Source organism: Stomoxys calcitrans, chromosome 4 (assembly GCF_963082655.1).
Source record: "Stomoxys calcitrans chromosome 4, idStoCalc2.1, whole genome shotgun sequence".
Lineage (NCBI taxonomy): Eukaryota > Metazoa > Arthropoda > Insecta > Diptera > Muscidae > Stomoxys > Stomoxys calcitrans.
Window position 1 is genome coordinate 111,480,915 of NC_081555.1, and position 15,476 is coordinate 111,496,390.

The 15,476-nt window shown below is 33.5% G+C and overlaps 2 long non-coding RNA genes and 4 other non-coding genes across 6 annotated transcripts; 3 read left to right on the forward strand and 3 right to left on the reverse strand.

Annotated features, from left to right (window-relative positions):
• Positions 1 to 6,405: 6,405 nt before the first annotated feature.
• Positions 6,406 to 6,477, reverse strand: Trnag-ucc (transfer RNA glycine (anticodon UCC)). The gene has a single exon. It is a non-coding gene; the product is annotated as a tRNA-Gly (tRNA).
• Positions 6,478 to 6,620: 143 nt separating this feature from the next.
• Trnag-gcc (transfer RNA glycine (anticodon GCC)) lies at positions 6,621 to 6,691 on the forward strand. The gene has a single exon. It is a non-coding gene; the product is annotated as a tRNA-Gly (tRNA).
• Positions 6,692 to 8,610: 1,919 nt separating this feature from the next.
• LOC106086926 (uncharacterized) lies at positions 8,611 to 9,142 on the reverse strand. The gene is made up of 2 exons (XR_001221207.2): positions 8,860 to 9,142; positions 8,611 to 8,690 (listed from the first exon to the last, which is right to left on the reverse strand). It is a non-coding gene; the product is annotated as an uncharacterized LOC106086926 (long non-coding RNA).
• Positions 8,908 to 9,129, reverse strand: LOC131997407 (small nucleolar RNA U3). Its single transcript, XR_009398257.1, has one exon. It is a non-coding gene; the product is annotated as a small nucleolar RNA U3 (small nucleolar RNA).
• An 898-nt stretch (positions 9,143 to 10,040) lies between the features above and the next one.
• Positions 10,041 to 11,374, forward strand: LOC106086927 (uncharacterized). The gene is made up of 3 exons (XR_001221208.2): positions 10,041 to 10,128; positions 10,201 to 10,286; positions 10,352 to 11,374. It is a non-coding gene; the product is annotated as an uncharacterized LOC106086927 (long non-coding RNA).
• Positions 11,375 to 13,890: 2,516 nt separating this feature from the next.
• Trnag-gcc (transfer RNA glycine (anticodon GCC)) lies at positions 13,891 to 13,961 on the forward strand. Its single transcript has one exon. It is a non-coding gene; the product is annotated as a tRNA-Gly (tRNA).
• Positions 13,962 to 15,476: the final 1,515 nt, after the last annotated feature.

The following is a 15,476-nucleotide window of genomic DNA, read 5'->3' on the forward strand; positions in this document are numbered from 1 at the left end:
TAAATTACATCGATGCATTTAACATTTTGAAGGAAAAGTTGGTTCATGCTCCAATATTAGTTTATCCCGACTTCAGTTTACCTTTTGAAATTACTACGGATGCGAGCAATGTTGCTATTGGAGGAGTTCTATCGCAGAACGATAAACCGATTGCATACGTATCTCGAACTTTGAATGAACACGAAATAAACTATTCCACCATTGAGAAAGAATGTCTTGGAATTGTATGGTGTTTAAAACAATTTAGGCCATATGTCTATGGCAGGAAAATTAAACTTTTTACTGACCACAAACCACTAATATGGTTAAATAACTTAAAAGAGCCAAATTCGAAATTAATGCGGTGGAGACTTCAAATAGGAGAGTATGATTATGAAATAAACTATAAAGAAGGACACCTAAATAAGGTGGCAGACTGTCTTAGTAGAATTGAAATTAATAATACCATATCATCAAATCAAAATTTTAACAATAATGAAAATCTAAATTCAATTAAGGAATTGCAAAAACCAATAAATATTTATGACAATCAAGTTATATTTCAAAAAATAATATCAGGCGCTGTATCAATTAGAAACTCAGTCATACATAACCACAAAAGAAAAGTAATAAAGGCAAAGGAATTTGACGATGATTTCCTGAAAACAATTATAGAAAATCATTTTGATCACGAAAAAACAAACGCACTATTTGTAGATGATGACATATTTAATAAATTAAAATCAATCTTATTTAAAGATTATAGTAATCTAAAAATTGTCAGATGTCTCAAGAAATTAATTGATATCCTCGACGAGGAGTATTTAGAAGAGATAATCTCTAATGAACATTTGAAAAATAACCATAGAGGATGCAATGAAAACTACAAAGAAATTAAAGATAAATATTATTACCCATATTTGTATAAGAAAGTATCGGAATTTATAAACAATTGTGAAGTTTGTATGCTGTCAAAATACGAAAGGAATCCAGATCTAGTTCCTTATAAAATATCTGAAACCCCTAGAAGACCACATGAAATTATCCATATGGATGTATTTTATTCCATAAATAAAAGTATATTTGTTACCATGATAGACAAATTTAGTAAAGTAGCACTTATAACTCGTGTTACCAATAGATCAGACCCCGAATTTAGGAAATGCATCTTAAGATATTTAAGCTCTTATGGAAATATTGAAAAAATTGTAACAGATAACGAACTCGGAATGAAATCACATGGAATGATGGAGTTCTTAAAAGAAAAGAATATTGAAATTAACTTTACATCAAGTTTAAATCATAATAGCAATAGCGATATTGAAAGGCTACATAATACTATCAATGAACATTTAAGAATTCTCAAGCAAAGCAAAATTGACATTTCTATAGAAGAACAGATGATTCAAATAAATGGTTTCTACAACCATACTATACATAGTACAACAAATATAAAACCAATTGATTTTATTCAAGGGAAGATTAATGAATCTCAATACCCGGATATATATGATAGGATGCTAAAGAAAAAGGAACAAGTAATTAATAAACTGAATGAATCAAGGATAGGAGAAAAAATTCTAGAAGACGGCATCAATTATATCAAAGAGACTAGAGGAGGCAAAAATTATCAGAAATTCAGGAAAATAGAAGGAAGGAAAATTGACGACTCTCATTTAAAAGACCAAAATTCAAAACAAATTTATTATAAAACACATGTTAAAAAGAAAAAGAAATTCCAAAACGCACAGAACGTAAGATTCCCAGTGCAACAAACCACTAGAAGGGGTAATGCTGTTAAACGAAATAATTAGTAGCAACAATACAGGAGCATAAAATCGAATTTTAAAGATTACTGCATTAATTTTATACATATATATATATATATATATCTAAATAACAAATAATTATTATAATTGTCTAAATTGGTCTTCCTTGATCTTATATTCTATTAGATCACAATGACAACTTTGTTGGTACTAATAATTTTGATATATGGAATTCATGCGGAGAATATCGAAATAATCGATTTGGACAACAACAATGGTTATTTACCAATCAAAGTGGATGAAGTGCGGCTTATTGAGTATAATATGAAAGTATTACACATAATTAATATAACAGAACTAGAAGTTGCTAGAAACCAAATAGAAGTTAATATTAAGATGTTAAATGAAACGCTACCAAGTGACACAAAAAATGACTATATACATAGGACGTTGCTTAGGAATTTTAGGGAACTGGATACAAAACTTAAAGCTTTAACACCAAAAATAAGAAATAAAAGAGGATTAATTGACTTATTAGGGAAAACATTAAAAGTTATTGCAGGAACCATGGACAGTGAGGATGAAAAAGCAATCTATAATGCATTACATAATTTAGATACAGAAAATACCGAACTTATTAATGAAAATAACAAACAAATTAAAATAAACAAGGAATTACAGGAACAGATAGAAATTCTAAACAAAAATATTTTGAATATTGAAAGATATATTTCCAGCCAAATAAAAAGTCTTGTATTAAATACTCAGATTAGGGAACATTATTACTATTTGAAAGTATGTTTTCAAATACACAATGACATTAATTCTTTACTTCATTTTATCGACACAATAGAGGACGTTATTTTGACCAGCCGATTAGGTATCCTCACAAGAAATATTTTGACAGACCAAGAAACAAAACTGATAGAATCTGACGAAGAATTTAAAAATATTGATTTAGTGTCATTACTATATAAGCATAATATTATTATATTTACTCTATTAATTCCTAAATACGGAAAAGAAAAATATGAAAAATATCGTCTTTTTGAAATTTTGGATGATAAAAATGAAACAATTAGTTTTAAGCACAAAGAAATATTGTTAAAAGACGGTATTGTTTACGAATTTAATGAGAAATCGGAAAAAGCAAGCAATCTTGTAAAATTAAATGATGAATGTATTATCGATATTTTTACAAAATCCATAATAAAAAATTGCATTAGAATTAAGAAAAAAGCAGAAGAAACAATAAAAATTATAACGCCAGGCTCTATTGTAATACAGAAATTTCATAAAACCAAAATGAAAACTACTTGTGGTCATAATATTTTTGTAGAAGGAACAAAATGGATTAAATACAAAAATTGTACTTTATACCTTAAAAATCAATCTTTTACAAATGTCGAAAACACTATTAAACACCATTATTTAAACCCTGAGTTTATTAAAGCTATACCATTTACAAATACAACCAAAGAAGAACTTACTATGGAAATATTGGACACAAAAAATGTCCAAAATAGAAACAAAATTGAAAAACATCAAAAAGTGTCAAATTACCATTATACATGTCTGTATTTGTTAATATCAATTATAATTATACTTATTTCATATCAAAGTGTAAAAAGATTTAAGTTAAATCTATCATCGACTCCGAGGACGGAGCCCGAAACAAGCGTTGGGGGAGTTACAGGGCCACCCACGCTGTCCGCAGAATTTTAATTCATTATGACTATGGATTTTTGCAGCATTAGCAAAAATCCATGATCAACGAAATTGTCGCAAATGGATTTTGTATATACAAAATCCATTTACCCCAACCAGCCACAGAGAAACAGAGATCAATGCAAATATCATTTGACCACCCATAGCGAGCCATAATGAAAACATATACTATGAAGAATTCATCAGCTAATTGTAAACATTTATTTATTAAGCTAGCGTTAAGGAAAATTTGAAATAAAGATTCAGTTAGACTTGAAACTTACACAAGAGAAGTTTGTATCTAAAACTCTTAGGCACTCCCAGAAAATCTTTAGCCCCCCAGTTAGTCGCCCATGATCTTACGTTCTCCCATTTTCATTTTCAAATCATTTTTGATATTCGCACATTTTTTACATATGTTCTGTTATTCGAGGAAATGTCCACTTTTTTATATAGACATGTGTCTATCATAGTTCAATTGAAATGTAGCGTCATTAGCACAACAACAAAACTACCTTGAGTGTAAAATGCCGTAAATTGAAATGTCAAAATGGTTTTAGAAATGAACTTTGCTTACGGCTTATTTTCTTCAAACGTGTTGTATATACATACATATGTATTATCATCATTATAACATTGTTTTGTTACTTATGTATGGAACATCGGATCAAATAGAACATATTTTTAAGATTTTAGAAAAAAAATCACAGATGTGTTATCAAGCCTTTGAAATTTAGATTTACTGCAAAATCAAAACAAAAACAATTAAAAAGGCTTTAAGTTTGGCCGGGCCGAACTTTGGATACCCACCACCTCGGGTATATATGTAAATCACCTTTCGTCATAATCCGGTAAAAAATGTATAATTTTTGCCCCCATAGCAGCTATACCGAAAAATGGTCCGATTTGGACCAAATTCGACACAGACATTGAGTGGTCTTATAAGTACAAGTCATTGTTCAATTTTGTAGAACAAAATATTGATCTTTTTGGCAGCCATATCCAAATATAGACCGATCTGAACCATATAAGATGTGTCAAATTTCGCTGAAATCGGATTATAAATGTGCCTCTTATGATGCCAAAACCGTAAATCTAGAGATCGGTTTATATGGCAGCTATATCCAAATCTGGACCGATCTGGGCCAAATTGCAGAAATTGATCGAAGAGCCTAACGCAACTCACTGTCCCAAATTTCGGCGAAATCGGACAATAAAAGCGCATTTTATGGGCCCAAGACCTTAAATCGAAAGATCGGTCCATATGGCAGCTATATCCAAATCTGGACCGATCTGTGCCATATTACAGAAAGATGTCGAAGGGCTTAACGCAACTCACTATTCCAAATTTCGGAAACATCGGATAATAAATACGCCTTTTATGGGCACAAAACCTTATATCAAGAATTCGATCTATATGACAGCTATATTCAAGTCTGAACCGATCTGGATCAAATTGAAAAAGGATGTCGACAGGCCTAACAGAACTTACTGTCCCAAATGTTGGCTAAATCGTGCGTTTTGTTTTTGTCGTGTTGATGAAGTGTAGCGTTTCTAGGAACTACCGGGTGCGAAAAATTATATATCGGAACCACCAAAAATAAACCAAAAACTAGACTGACAGAACATAAATCTGACATTAAATTAAGGAGTAAAAACACACACCAAAAAACGGCATTAGCAACAACAAGAGACTAACACTAGAAACGCTACACATCATCAACACGACAACAACAAAACGCATGAATTACAAAGCAGACACAGAGGGATGCGCGAGCATCCCTCGTTGGTACAACGAGTGAACAAAGTCCAATAAGAAAAACTACAAAACAGTAGCAAAGCAGACAACGACTGTTGAAGACAGTCGCAAAAAGTTTTTATTTGTGTTTTGTTTCTCATTTATGTAGATATGTAAGTTAAATAAAAAAAAACGTGATGTCAATTTAAAAATAAATTTAATTTGTTGTAGATCATATCTTGAAAATGCATTCCATTGAAATGCGAAATATCGATACATAAATAATAAAGAAAATAGAAAAACCAGAAAGACCTCGAACTTGAATTAAAAACAACAATATTGATAAATTTATAACAAAAATCCCGGAAAATTGTCTTATCTCGAGATAAGTTGTTTTGTCAAATGTCCACAGAAATCAATCCGACAGGGTATTGTTTTGCAGAACAAAACAAATAAGAATCGTGTAACATTCGACCAAAATCGAATTGTAGAACAGAGCCGAATATAAGATTATCATAGCGGAATTGAAAATGTGAAAGAAACCGTCCCCATTGATAGTAAAAGCAAGTGTAAATATTCATTCATTCTTATAAAAAAGGAAAAAAAAGTTTGTAATATTTTTTGGTGTAGACCCCAGGCAAAATGTCAATGTCTAGCTTCGTCAAGGGTTCTCCCGTTTATCACCGTCATTGGGTTCCTTGTACAGAGTTTTGTTTTATTACAATCTTCTATCATAGTCACCAGGTTTCGGTTAATATATTTTCGCATTCTCTGTATTTTTGTTTGTTCCCTTGTACCGAGAGTCTTCTGACTCTGCCGTACTCGTGTATCTCTGCCTTAGTTTGAAGTAGTTGCACAAAAGGTAAACCAAGTCTCTGGCACTGTACAAAGGGACCATTTTATAAGGCGTTCAGATCAGAGCTGGCCAAACGACTAGTTTTCGCCTTATAATGCACTGAAAACGACTCTTTTTTTTACAATTACGAGCTATGTAAAGCATATTAATCCCAATAAATGACAAACCTGTGATTAATAAACGCAAAGCTTAAATTAAGTCAAATAATAAAATATCTTCCAAATTGATGATATCGTAAAGGAAAATAAATGAAAAATAATACAAAGAAATTAAATAAAAAATTATTGGATTATTTTTTGTCAATAAAGATAAAGATAAAGAAAAAAATATTTTTGTGAAAATATATAAAAAGCATGTGCGTTGGCCGGGAATCGAACCCGGATCAACTGCTTGGAAGGCAACTATGCTGACCATTACACCACCAACGCTCTGACGCTCCAACTTGCATATTAATGTTATTAACTCATGGCTGTGTGCAACTGATACATACTCATACCAATCTAAACACCACATTAACACTCTGCAAAGGTAGAGAAATATGTGTGCTTGGTTAGCCATACTTGGTTCGTCAGCATCGGTGGTTCAGTGGTAGAATGCTCGCCTGCCACGCGGGCGGCCCGGGTTCGATTCCCGGCCGATGCAATTTAATATTTTTTTTTATTAATTTCTTTGGTCGCAAATATTCTTATTTAAAATATTTATTTAACCTTAATAATTTTATGAACTTTACGTTATGATAATTTTTAAACAAACGTTGAATTATGCTTCGTTTATTATTTAATTTTCTTCCAAAGTATCAAAGCAAAATAGATATTCCAATGTGCTGGACAATTTGGAGCCATATTTTTGTAGAAGGTTTTAACTCTACCAAGTTTTACACCAAACTACGCGCATATACTGAAAACCGACATTGAAAATAGTCATTTACATATACTTTGGGACTCTACTTGGAATACATCAAAAAAAGTCTGATTTCAATAAGGAGAGCAGCGTCTTCCAAACATGTTGACAATGATAATGCTTCTGGGAAATGTATTCTGGGTTAAAGTTGGAATAAAGGTATATTTGACTTAATGGGCAGATCGGTCTATATGGCAGCTATATCTAGATATAGTCCGATCTGAACCATATTTGCGTCGAGAGTCTTAAAACAGCTTACTACTTAAAATTTCAGCGAAATCGGGTAATAAGCGTAGCTTTTATGGTTTTCAGACCCTAAACTGGCAGATCTGTCTATATAGCAGCCATATCTAGAGTCCGATCTGAACCATATTTTGGTCGGATGTCATGAGGCTTAAAACAATTCACTATCTCAAATTTCGGGTAATAAATGAAGCTTTTTCCGAAGGGATCGCAAATGAAAAAGGAACTAGTTCCCTTTGTGGAGCGGAACTAAAAGGAGCGATCACTTAAATGTTCACCTCTAAGGTTAAGTAGGTTAAATTCATGGTCGTATTTATGAAAGTAAAAAAAGGTACCTACTTTTTTAGCAAAAAAAACTACTTGTTTTCAATACCATCTTGCCAACCTCACTTATCATCCCTGCCTCCGCACACAAAAAAAATTGATTTCTTTTAAAACTTAAAAAAAAAACAAAGAAAAGAAAAAATATGTATACGACATTTTCGCGATTGTGAAAAAATCAGACGTGGCAGATACACTCAAGACTCTGAACTTCTTCATCAAATTCATCCAATTTACGAAGGAAGAGGATTATGATGGCAAACTATCTTATTTGGGCTCAGTAGTTCATAGACATGGCAACCAGCTGAAAGTAGATTGGTATCAATAATTGACGGCCTCTGGAAGATTGATCGATTTTTATTCCAAACACCACAAAAAAGTAATAACGAATACGGCCACGAATTTTATTAGAAGAGTATTTAGTATAGACTAACAACTTCCCCATTTGGACAATTAATACACTGTTAAGCAAAGCTAGCAACGTATTGGGAAAATAATTGACCGGAAAGCAGAATACAGAAGGAAAAATTTACAAATCACTGACATACATACAAGGATTCTCCGAAAGATTTGGCAAATTAAATCTATACGACAAGGACAAATACCAACTCTCGTTAAGAACAAGTAGAACTGTGAAGGATTGTTTCAGCAAGACAAAATGTAAAATTAAAAATGAGGAAAAATCAATTAAATGTAATGGCGACAAGACCAATATATGCTCGATTGGCATTACCATGACGAAACAGAAAACTAGGTTATCTCCATCTAAATCTGACCAGAAAGCCAAGGATAAACCAATCGAGCAAAAAACTGCCCTAGCACTGTGTATTGACTGGTCATAAGCTAAACCTCAACGACGTGGACATCTTGGCTCTCGAGAGCAACTACAGACGAAGATTCACTCTCGAGATGTTACATGTCATCGACTTACTACTTGACGAGAGAATGAATTTCAAAAAAGACATAGGAAAGCTGCGCGAAGAGGTATATCGCCACACAGTCAACAAGCACAGCAGAAGAGAACATTCAGTTGCCAACAGGCAATATATAGTTCGTGTAACGACTTATTAAATGTAATAGTAAATTAAACAAAGAGATTCTATTGTATATTTCTGTCTTTATTGTGTGATTAGCTTTTTACCAAAGTTCGGATTTTTTTGTTTAAATCCAGCTAGCCCTGAAAATGGTAGACGGAGTCAACCGAAATGAAAATAAAAGAAAAACATTAAATATTTGTGTTTTCATGGGCCTATTCAATACAAACGATAAATACAACAAAATTTAAGAAATTTTAAAATAGGTCAACAATACCCAAACAAAATAGAAATCTAAAATTAATTATCCACCTCTTTTTCCTCCTTATTATCAAATTGATTCACATAAAAAGTTTTGACACCACTCAGAAGTCGCTTTATCTGGTTTAATCGAGCGATCATCGAAGAAACATTGTCCCAATTACCCATACCCGAAGGTAGGGGTAAAATAAAAGACAAAGTTCAAAACCTCACGCTACAGATAGAACGATATGCCTCCTCATCGCAGGTGTGTGATTTTTCATTTTGCAATGAAAGTAATTGAAGACTGACTACAGAAATGATCCTGTGAAGTATAGTCTTAAATTTTCAGCCATCAAACTCAATGTTATGAGCTCAAAGAAACCGTAACTGAATGAGATTTAAGGTGAGAAAGAGCAAACATGTAAAAGTGTTTATACACTGAAATGAAAAATCACTAACGAATGTCTGACAAAGTAGAAATTCCCCTTTCTATAAACTGAAATAGCTTGCTTGTGGATGATAAGAATGAAGGGAAGAAAGTAGTGGAATTGTTGTTTTACTTGTGGGACTGAGAACGAAGAAACCATTGGTGTGTACATGTGTTGATTGGGCATTAGGTGGCAAGAGAAGAAATGGTAGTTCTATTGTTGTTTTTTATTTTATTTGTGGGACTACTCTACATGCCGGCATTCATTGGATTACCAACAGTTGGGTTTTTTGCCTATGTATTTAGCTATAAAAATATTCTACATACACAGCAATGCTTCATTGAGGCAGAACGAGTTCTATACCAGGGATGATAATTTTGATACTTTGGTACTTTTTTTTGATACTTTTTACACATCGAAGTAACACGTTAACCCTGTCATTTGGAACTTTTCGACAATAACTGTATTTTATTATATGTATACGAAAACTCAAGAAAGGAGAGTTTAATTCTATGATTGCCCATATGAATTGCCATGCCCATGGAAATTCCTTTAAGGAACAGCGTGGATAAATCTCTCATAGGGACCACGTTTTTATTGCCGAATTCGAAAGGCTTTCTGCAGAGCGACACAACTTTAGCTGTGTTCGGGAACTCGAAAATTTGTGCAAATTTGCAAAAATTTTTACTGAAAGTCGTTCGTGTACTTTATTTGCCAGCAGAAGAGAGCGCGAGAGAGAGCTACTTTTCACAGTGAGAAAGTAGAGAACCTGCAAATTTCTACAGGGACTTTTTTGCCAGCAGAAATTTGCAACTTTGAACAGATGTTTTGCTAAGGTCAGCTGTTTTATGAAAATCAGCAGTTACATGAAAATAAAAAGCCAACGGCACAATGGATCAAAAAGGCAGAGGTAAATAAAAAATATAAATATTGTTTATGGGTAATTATTAAATTGTGTCATTTTTATTTACTTCTAATGAAGATTCATGGCAGCAGCTAGTGTTCATTTACAGAAAACTCCACAAATGAAGTTAATTTTACCTCAAGTCGGTTGTTCTACATTAGAAGGTAAGTGCAAAATTTGCGGAATAATTTGGAAAATATTGAAAAATTAAAACATTGTATCCTTCCAGACTCCAAGAAAAGAGCAATTATCGGTTTGTTAAGTGTTTTGATGGAGTCTTCCTCATCGGAGAGTTACGATGAAACCAACACCTTTCCTTTGAATTTGTTAAGGAGGGAAGATGCTGCCAGGGGATTGAGTGGGTATAGCTGGGCAGTTAAACAAGTGACGCAGAGTGGGATTCGAAAAAATTAGTGCAAATTAGTCTGCCAATGTGAACAGATACAGATATCTTCAATGATAACAAAGTGTCTGTAGCCGCCACATGACCAAATAGAGAGCTCCCTTAGCCTCACATCAGTAGTCGTAGCAATTTATTTAGCCGCAGTATCCAAAAGCATTATATGGTTAGTCCAAGGTACCTTTGTCAGCAACAGCAAGTGTACTTTTGTACACGGTGATGGCATGTAAATCAGTTGTAGTCCGATGCAGCCTTCGAAATGCATGCTGATGCTCGGCGAATGAAAATTGTCCAACGAGTGGAGCGGGAGGAATAGTCCCTCATGCGTCTTGGATACTGATGAAAGAATTGAGATCGGTCTGTACGACTCCCCCTTACTCGTTTCTTTTTCAGGTCTCAGTAGCGAGATCAGACTGCCCATCTTCCAAACATCGAGTAGTATGAAAGTATTCAGATAGGCTGAGGACAGTTGTGAGGTAATCGACTCCAGGTAGATCCAGATTCTTCGGCATCTGTGTAGAGATTCTGTCTGGAACCAGCGCTTTGAACGACTTGGCGCCACAGATGAGATTCGTAGCTTCGTGCGCGGTTGTTGTTGTTGTTGTAGCAGTGTGTTGTACACTGAAAGACTCCTTCGGGCCAATGATAGACACCATCGGGCCAATGCGGTAATTTGTGATGGCTGTCCAGCCGCACGGATCTCACGGGTACACAAATGGTTCCCCATCTAGCCTTTTCACTCTCCGGTCAATAAACTAACGTTTAACTAAGAAAAAAACCTCACATGTATCGCCAGCATTTTTTATTTTAAAAAATTGTTTTCCAAGCAAGCAAATAAAAAACCAACCAAAACAAAAATCAGCTGTTTTTCTGCAAATTTTCACTAGAAGTCGTTCGCGTACTTCTGCTTGCAAATTTTTTAAAGAGATTAAAATGGTATTTACTCTCCTGCAAATTTTTACTGGAAAATTACGTGAACAGGCTTTTTATTAGATAACTTTACACAGCTGATTATCTATGGTAAATACCTCACAAGCAAATCATGGTACAAGATATGGTTATGCGAACAGCTGAAAACAAAATACTTGGAAAACGAATTACTGAGCGTTGGTTGTATTTTTTATTCAGGTTTGGTTTTTGCAAATTAAAAAGAGTTTCGAGAAATTGAAAAGAGGAAAAATGCATGGTCGTTTTATGGTTCTTTGTGGTTGTTTTCGTGGCAATAATAAATTGATTCGGCTTCTATTTCTTGAAAGGAAAGCTTGTATACGTTTTCTTTCAACATTGAATTTGACTCTCGTTGGTGGGTGAGCAAAAAAATAAAAATTATAAAACATTCTTCTTCTTCTACCCTCGGCAGAAATTCTGCAGTCCAGCCGGCATTTGACATTACGAGATCTAAACAATTCACCAGGGTTGCACAGAAAAATGTTATTGTAGCAAAGATTAAAGGAATTTTACGATATACAATCTGCTTGGTCTTTTTCTAATAAGCTCACAATTTAGGTTCAATCATGTGTGAAACTGCCATTTTTTACTTGCGGTATGATGTTTACATTTTGGAATTTTTCCAATAAATAAAAAATAGGTTTTTAAACTTGCTATAAATGGTGTCAAAAGATAAAAAAAATTTTTATTTGTATATTTCGTAATAATTTACAAAATAATTTTCTATTTACGAAATAAAACAAAGAGGATTTGATAAAATTGCTTCATTCCACATGACTACTTGGATGAATTTAAACTGTGTCACTTTCTTGTAAAATTCCTAAAATCTTTGCTCACAAGTGTCGTCAGCACCAGGAGGAGACAACCACCGGCGAAGTTTGTTCCGATATTCTAGTTGGGATTTGAACCAAAGCGTTCAGCATCAAAGGTGGGCATAGGTAGTGTACAGTAAACAGCTGAATACAATTTTTTCTCGCGAAGTGCACTATCTGTCAACGAGTTTTGGTTGTGTGTGGGTATTATAGTTAAGAACCATAACACACGCAAACAACGAAAAATTACGTGAAATAGTAACATACTCAAAATCATAACTAATCACTGATTTTGACAGATAGTGCACCCAACATTTTGTTGTTGGGCAACTGCCGCTACCTGCGAATGAATATATCTTGGGTGTCCATATCTGCGAAAATGTATCTCTCATTCTTTAAGTATTTCCCAAATATCATTAAAAATATAAACCTAGGAATTTCATCAGAGGATAGATGATTTAACTCCAGAGATGAAGATGTTACTTGCATTTGCCAATCACTAACTGTTGTATTCCCACGAGTATGAACTACTGACTCCTAATAAAGGATTAATTTGGACCTCTGTGAGTCATACTCAGCTTATTCATCACAATCGAATGAATTAGACTTTCGTTAGTACAATCGGCTAAATTAATATATTAATCTATATGGCGGCTATATTGAACACGCGTAGAAGGGGCTGATATAAGTCCCCAAAAAGATAATTTAGGGTTCGCAGTATATGGAGGCTATGTTGTATAGATTTTTGGGGACCATGTTTGAAAAATATATATGTAGAAGGTGCTAAGCATCTAAATATTCCTTATTAAAAAGCAAGAGGTAAAATTATAAGATCGGTCTATATGGGAGTCAACATATAGTCTGAGTTCAAGCTCAGCTACAACTAGGAGGCCCTGTATCAATGAGCTAAGAACTTGAATCTGATTGCGCTCATAGACATGAGAAAAGTATCACCTGTTTTTTCAAAGTAATTTTCGTGACCGATGTACACGTATATTATGCACGTATATTATTACTCAGTACTTTTTTAAATTATTTCCAAAAGGTTCAACCAAAAGAGCAAAGAAGATGGTACCTTTTGGCTCCAAAAAGTCCCTTTTTAAATTGGTTTTAATACCATTTCGCCAACCCCATTTATCATCCCTGTTCTATTCCCCAAGATATTCTTTATTTTAATTTGTGAGAGAGTAAAGTAACTTTGAGTCTGTCAACAGGCAATGTAGAATTTTTAATACTCTTCACTGAAGGTATTTATTCTATGGCTATGTTTATTGTAGTATGCCAATTTCGAATAGAGATTATTGACCATGGTTTCCCTTAAAATTCTTATAACCATTTTAACATTTAAAAAATTTACAGATATCCTAAATTAAACTAAAATTGAGATTTGAATTCAGATTAATTTTTGGTATAAAATCAATGTAGATTCTAAATCAAAAATTACATTAAAGTCGATGAACTTATTAGACTAATGTAGGGTATTGCATTCATTGAAAACAAACGTGTCCATGTGTTTAGTTATCATCGACATTTCGTTTTCTAAGTTTTTATACTTGCGATCAAACTCATGATGATCTATGAATGGTAATTGGCAAAACTCACCCAAGAGCATCGGTGGTTCAGTGGTAGAATGCTCGCCTGCCACGCGGGCGGCCCGGGTTCGATTCCCGGCCGATGCATAAACAGTCTTTTTGCTGTTAATTCTATTAACTATGAAAATTGTTAAGTTGCTATTTTAGTACTATGTATACAGTGTAGTGCAATGAAATTTGTATTAAATTACATCTATCCAGGACAATGAAGTTCTAAGTAAATTACTGATTTAAGGCGCTATTACACTGCATGTATATGTCTTATGACATGTCACTTCTTGTATTCACATGTAATTGAAAATGTTTGTCAAAATTGTCAATTTATATACGATTCATCATTTTTGCTATCACATTTTTGTATGACATAACTTAAAAATTTGAACAAAATCACGACTTGTAAAACTCAACATGTGCTTTATTTGACATGTCATAAGAAAACTTCATGCCGTGTAATAGAGCCTTTAACGCTGTTCCTAAACTTTTTGAAAAAATCTTCACTGGATCACTGTCCCCTCAAGTTTCTTCACTGTTATCATGATATCAGCATGGAATTCGTAAATCGTATACAACTGTAACAAATGTTTTTGAATTGACTACAATTGTAAACGAAGGATTTTGAAACTGATGTTATATATACCGATTTTAGTAAGGCTTTTGATAAGGTAAATCATAGTCTTCTATTACAAAAAACTAGACCTGCTGGCGTTTTCAGACTCATTGCTAGCATGGATATCAAATTATCCTTCTAATCGCACTTAAACTGTAGAACTAAATAATTCTGGTTCTAAAAATTTTGATGTTCTATCTGGAGTCCCACAAGGTAGTAATCTTGTCATCTTGGGCCTATTTTGTTTTCATTATTTATTAATGAACTTCCATCCACTGCCACTTTCTTATGTATGCATATGAATCTAAACTCTTTAAAACTATTTTAAATGATACCGACCAACTGAAATTACAATCCGACCTTGACCTATTATACGACTGGGGTGAACTAAATCTAATGGAATTGAACGTAAAAAAATTTATACATATATCGTTTTACACATTAAATAATCTAACCACATATTACTCTATAAATGATTCGCCCCTAGAGACTGTGGAATCAATCATCAATCTTGGCTTCTTGTTAGACCAAAGGTTAGATCAAATATTTATATCTTTGACGGTCAATAAAGCCTACGATTTTTTAGGATTCGTTAAGAGTTGGATCAAAGAGTTTGATGATTCAATCGTTACGAGAAACTTATATACATCCCTTGTACGACCGATTATGGAGAATGGATCAATAACATGGTGCCTTTGTTATCAAATCTACTGCAATTCAATTGAGTCTGTGCCAAAACATTTCGTGCTATTCTGCTTACATGGACATAACTCGACATTTAATACTGTATCACCCTAGAAGGAAAGATTAAATCTGATCAAATTACCGACGTTGAAAAGTCGACTGAACCTCAATTTCATATTAAATGTACTAAATGGAACCCTGAAGCCTGAGTTTCTAATGGACCACATTTACTTAAACGTACCGCCGAGACCAATATGAAATTTTCAACTTCTTCGTGTTAAATGCTATCGTACAAATTTTGCGAACAATGA